The following is a 6006-nucleotide window of genomic DNA, read 5'->3' on the forward strand; positions in this document are numbered from 1 at the left end:
GCATTGGTGATTCCTAAAAGTAATTTGAATATTGACAGTTTCCCGAAAGCAGATGCTCACCTGAGGAAGAAGAGATCTGTGGAGCTGATTAATCGAATGAAGAGCGAGAACTGTTTCTCAGCCAAGTCAATAGAAGTCTTTGACTCCATCCCGTATGAACACAGACTGTTCAGCCAGACTTCGTCAGCATTCACGTTGATCTTTATGCCGAGAATCCAGGTTGGAGCAAATGCCAAATGGCTGCAGATTACCAGATGGGAATTGCTGCAAATGATCAACAAACCATAAAGGGACTCAATGTTATCAAAGTAGAGATGAGAGCCATAAGACTGATGACTCTTCAGAATAGATATGTCTTGGACATGATCACGGCTATGGATGGAGGTGTTTGTGCAAAAATCGGAGAATCATGTTGCACATTCATACCTTCTCACGATGACGAGAATGGCACCTTGACAGAGGCCATAGAGATGTTAACGAAGCTACATGTCCAGATGATAGATGGAGTAGACGACATTGCTGATGACAGTTGGTTTGGATCACTCTTTTCTTGGGTTCCACAATGGGTAGCAGACATATTCAAGTTCCTTGGAGCCCTGATCGTATTGGTGTTGCTTGGATTCTGTGTGATCAAGCTAATAATCACTCAAGACAAGAAGACAGCAAAGAACGCCATAGGGATGAAAATCATGATCGATGTTGAGTCAGGATGGAAGGCCAGACTTGACAGATGAAGAACTAAGAGACTTTGTGAAGGCCAGTATCCATGCACCCGAGGGAACAAAATTCTTTCATCCAAAGAACCACAAGAAGTATGTGGGAAGATGGATCTATTGTAGTCCAAGTGGACAGTGCCTGCTCATGACTTGGAACAAGGATCAGCATGTGAAATCAGCTGGATGCCTGAAGGGAGTCATAAAGATATGGAACCCAAAGAAACATTTCTTCAGACAAGGATGTCTAGATGTAAAAGGATGATGGGAAAGTGGTCAATGAATCGCCCAGAGGGGGGGTGTAGAGAAGGAGCAAAGTACCCCCACCTCAATGACCTCGCACATCTTGCCTATATGTTGGGAGCCACAGTGTGAGATATGTGCGGTACCAGTGAAAATACTGATACCAAGGAGAATCCTGGAAGCAAGGTTCCCATTGAGAAAACCATACCTGCATACAAGACAGTATGATGGCCATTTGAATGAAATCCCAGAAGAAACAGGACCAATGAATGGCGAAGACGAATGGTGATGTCATACAGAGTCGAGCTGATATTCTATAAAGCTTCAAGAAAGTATCAAAGATAAGTAGCATCTTGGGATCAAGATGAAGAAACTTATGCTACAGAAATGAAGAAGATGTCAAGCTGTTTCACACGTGTACAGATGCAAAGAAATGCAAGCAGACAAAGCATTCTTGAAGCTAGCTTTATAGTGGACAGATTGCGTCATGCAGCAATATATATATATATATATATATATATATATATATATATATGTAAAAACAGAGTAGCCAATTCTAGTGCACTGCCTAACTTGTAGCTGGTGCTAGGAAAAGGAAGCTATGGCCAAGCTCCTTACTGTATAAAAAAACACATGTGTATAGAGGGTTGTAACACTACAAAAAACCCCCTACCAAACATGCCAAAAGTATTCCCAGCACTCAAGACCAAAACACTTTCTTACAAAAATATTTCGTTTTTATTAATTATAAAAACAAATAACCAACTGTGCAAATATGCAGTAAAGGGTAGGTGTAAATAAAAAACCTCCCCATGGCATACAGGTTAAACAACACTCACCCCCCAGGGTGGAAAATCGCCATGCGTTCCGCCTGGATATACCAAGCTTCCTCAGGCTGATCAAACTCCAAATCCGTGTAAACACATCCCATTTAAAACTCAAGGAAAGGAACTCGAGCGAGGGGCTCCTCCCCCTTCTCATTATTTCCGATCACATGATCGCTTCGTGCCGCATTGTAAAATACATAGAGCGGGCCGCCATTGTTAAATGACTAAATAGTCATTGTGTTACTTCTGAATGCAATGCGCTGGTTATGAAGTAAATGCCATTTTAATATGAGAATGAGTGGGGAAAGAGCTCCTCGCTACACATTGCATCTCCCTGATTAAAAACATTAATTTCTTAACACATTAGCTCGTGTTTAACTGCGCTAGTGCGCCTTTTTCTGACATGGGTAAACCTTATCAACCTTGACAAGAGTTTACCCATTACGTCCCTGGGTTTGTAGTGTGTTATTTTAAAAGCCAAAAACGGCTCGCCACCAAATTCATAAAAACCAAAGCTCTCCACTTCAGATGTGGGACATAGTGCCCTCTAGTGGAGAAAAGCTATATCTATTTTAGTTTGATCTTATGTATAAAGCTTTCACATACTCAGAATAATTTCCACTGTCATTACATTTGTCTAAGAAATGCATATTCATTTGGATATTCAGTCTGGTTAAAGATAAAAGAACATGTGTTACCACTCAATTGTGATTATTCAACATGACTCATCCATATTGGAGGGAACAATATTCAATTGTTAATATTATACAGCGAACCACAGTATGTATGCAAAAACTGTTCAAAGTGCAAGTGCTCCTAGTGTTCATACCTCAACAATATCTTGGGCAAAAAAGTGTATATATACTAGTATGTTAAATCCTAAGTTGTAATTTAATACTTCTCAACTATAGTCTTATGCTGCACATGGAAATAAGTGATTCCTTCTTACTAACAGTGGCAGCATTGAAGAAGTTCCCCAAAATTACCAACTGGAGTTCTGCTATTACATGCACTAATATATACATTGATCCATTCTATTGTAGAAATACATACATCTCTGGGTCAATATTGAGTCCATTAGGTCTTAAAGTATCAAATTTACAAATTAGAGATGCCTCTAATTGCCCGAGTTTCAGTTCTCGGTTACCTAATCTCTTATGTTGTGGGACATGGGCAAGACCAACAAATGACATTTCCTCCACATTACCTCCATGTTTCTCTATAAAGTGACCTGTTAAAGGGTTAGTTATGTCTCCATTCTTAATGGCTCTATAATGTTGGAGGATCCTGAGCTTGAGCATTCCTATGGTTGATCCAATATAATGAAGACCACAAGTACAAGTAATAGCATATACTATAAACTTAGTCAGGCATATTATTCTGTGTTTGTATCTCCATGAGAGGCCATTAGAGCTGACAAATGGAATTTTTGATACAAGGCTGCACATTTTACAATTTGCACATTTGCGAAAAACTCCCAGATCTTGTTTCAAAAAGTGGCCTGACTTTGTGGCTTCTGTGACCACCATGCTTGGTGATAGTATGTTCTTAAGAGTGGGTGCTTTGCGATATGTCACATTGGGAGCCATGTCTAGTACCTTCTTAAGATCAGGATCCGTCAATATATATATATATATGCAAGTAAAGAATGGATGCTTCCTCTACGTGTTATAGCAGAGCTGGGCCAAAGAAGGAAGGCCTCGTTCCAGTGTGTCGCAGTTAGAAAACAAGTGAATTACAAAGTGAATCTCAGAAAGGTGAGACTGGATAAGCCAAGAAGCCAAGGTCTTATCAGGCTGGGGTGAGCAGACATTGGGTACAAATCATGGGAAAGAACAAAGCTCCTGTTCAGGAGGCATGAACAAAACAAGGAAGACATCAGAGGTCTATTGGAAAATAGTAGTTTTAATACACAAGAGGCTCAATTTTGTGGTCTTCAGTCACATAGAGGGATGAAGTTGGATGAGCATGATGGTCACACCTACGCATGAGGGCAGAGCGTGACTTCACTTCCCTGAATTTTCCAGAGCAAAGAACACTCCCATGGACAAGTTCAAAGTCCTAATTGACAGCAGACCACTGAGGTGATGATGGATGAATATGCTAATTGGTGGGAGGCTATGGTGAAAGACTAGGGGCCTCATTCCGAGATTGGTGGTAGACATGGTGCTATTTGCACCATGACTGCCACCAATAATGGGTCCGGCACCGGTGTTGGTCAATGGGGACTTACCGGTCCATTCCCACCTTGGAGGGACCGGTAAGTCCCCATTTACCAAACCATTCTGCATTCCCATTTGAGCCCCCGTATGGCTCAATGGGAATGGGGAGTGTGCAAATAACGGGCTCGCGAATGGCAAGCCTGTTATTTGCGCCCTAGTCCCCTTACGGGTCCCGTTGGCGGACCTCAGAATCAGGCGTAGGGGAATACCAGCACCGGTCTCCTTACCGGTGCCCGGTATCCCCTACCACCCGACTTGGAATGAGGCCCTAGCTCACCAGTACCTGGAAGCCCAGTCTGTGTGCTGCTAACGTGGGAGGGAAAGTACTGATCAAGGTTACAGTGCCAACCAATGGTAGGGGACCGCATGATTAAGGGTCCTATAGTTAGTGTAGCCAACGGGATGTTGTGTATTTAGAGACGTTCATAGTGATCTGTTTTAGGGGAGGGCTTAGTTGGACCGCCTGATGTTAAGAAACAAATAACTTTCTTTCACTGCCTTAGACTCGTTCGGAACATTTACTTGGATGTTCCCTGAAGTCCTATCACTTTCTTCAATAGGTTTTGCAGTTTGCCACGTAGGATGATGTTAGTAATACATAGGTTGACGTCACCTATGATGATTTTTTGTTATAAAAGAAATATTTTTTTCAAGATGCATTGAGAGTTCTTACGCGGAGTTGTCCGTTGATGTCCGCTGTACTCCCTGTTTTACATAATTGATATTAAAACAGTTATCGTTTTGCCAACTACCTGAGTCTTTTCGATTATTGATGTTTGAGTAACTACTGCATCCCCATCCATCTCAAGGGTATTGCTACCTCATCTTAAAGGACTGGAAGACCCCAGTTCAATTTTAGCACATTGACTTACCATTGCCCCATAATGGCTGGTCACAATGTGCCTTCATTGCTGGTTACCATTGCCACCATTTACAGTTACCATTAGCCCACATTGCCAGATATCATTGCCCATTACCATTACCCCACATTGCCAGTTACCATTGCCCCCACATTGCTGGTTACCATTGCCCCACATTGCCAGATACCATTGCCCTATTATTGCTGGTTACCATTAGCCCACATTGCTAATTACCATTGCCCCACATTGACAGTTACCATTGCCCCCACATTGCCAGTTACCGTTAGTCTCACATTGCTGGTTACCATTGCCTCACATTGCCAGTGATCACTGCCCCATAATTGCTAGTTACCATTATCCCAAATTGCTGTTTACCATTGCCCCACATTGCTGGTTTCTATTATCCCACATTGCCAGCTACCATTGCCCCCACATTGTCGGTTATGATTTGACCACATGTCCAGTAACCATTGCCTCAAATTGCTGGTCACCATTAGCCAACATTGCCAGACACCATTGCAGCACATTGAACGTTACCATTGATCTACATTGCCATTTATCATTACCTACATTGGCAGTTACCATTGCCCCATATTTCTGGTTACCATTGCCCCACATTGGCAGTTACCATTACCCCACATTGCTCATTACTGTTGCAACACATTGCCAGTCACCATTGCCCCACATTGCCGTTACCATTGCCATACATTGCCTGTTATCATTGCCCCACATTGCCAGCTACCATTAGCCCACAATGCCAGTTACCATTAGCCCACATTGCCAGTTACCATTAGCCCACAATGCCAGTTACCATTAGCCCACATTTCCAGTTACCATTCCCTCACATTGCTGGTCAACATTAGCCCACATTGCCAGATACCACTGCCCACATTGCTGGGTCCCATTGCCCCACATTGCCAGTTACCATTGCCCCACATTGCCAGTTACCATTAGCCCACATTGCCAGTTACCATTAGCCCACATTTCCAGTTACCATTCCCTCACGTTGCTGGTCACCATTAGCCCAAATTGCCGGTTCCATTGCCCCACATTGCCTGTTACCATTACCCCACATTGGCAGTTACCATTCCCCACATTGCCAGTTGCCATTACCGCACATTGGCAGTTACCATCACCCCAC

Source organism: Ambystoma mexicanum, chromosome 2p (assembly GCF_040938575.1).
Source record: "Ambystoma mexicanum isolate Mex_15411 chromosome 2p, UKY_AmexF1_1, whole genome shotgun sequence".
Classification (NCBI taxonomy): domain Eukaryota; kingdom Metazoa; phylum Chordata; class Amphibia; order Caudata; family Ambystomatidae; genus Ambystoma; species Ambystoma mexicanum.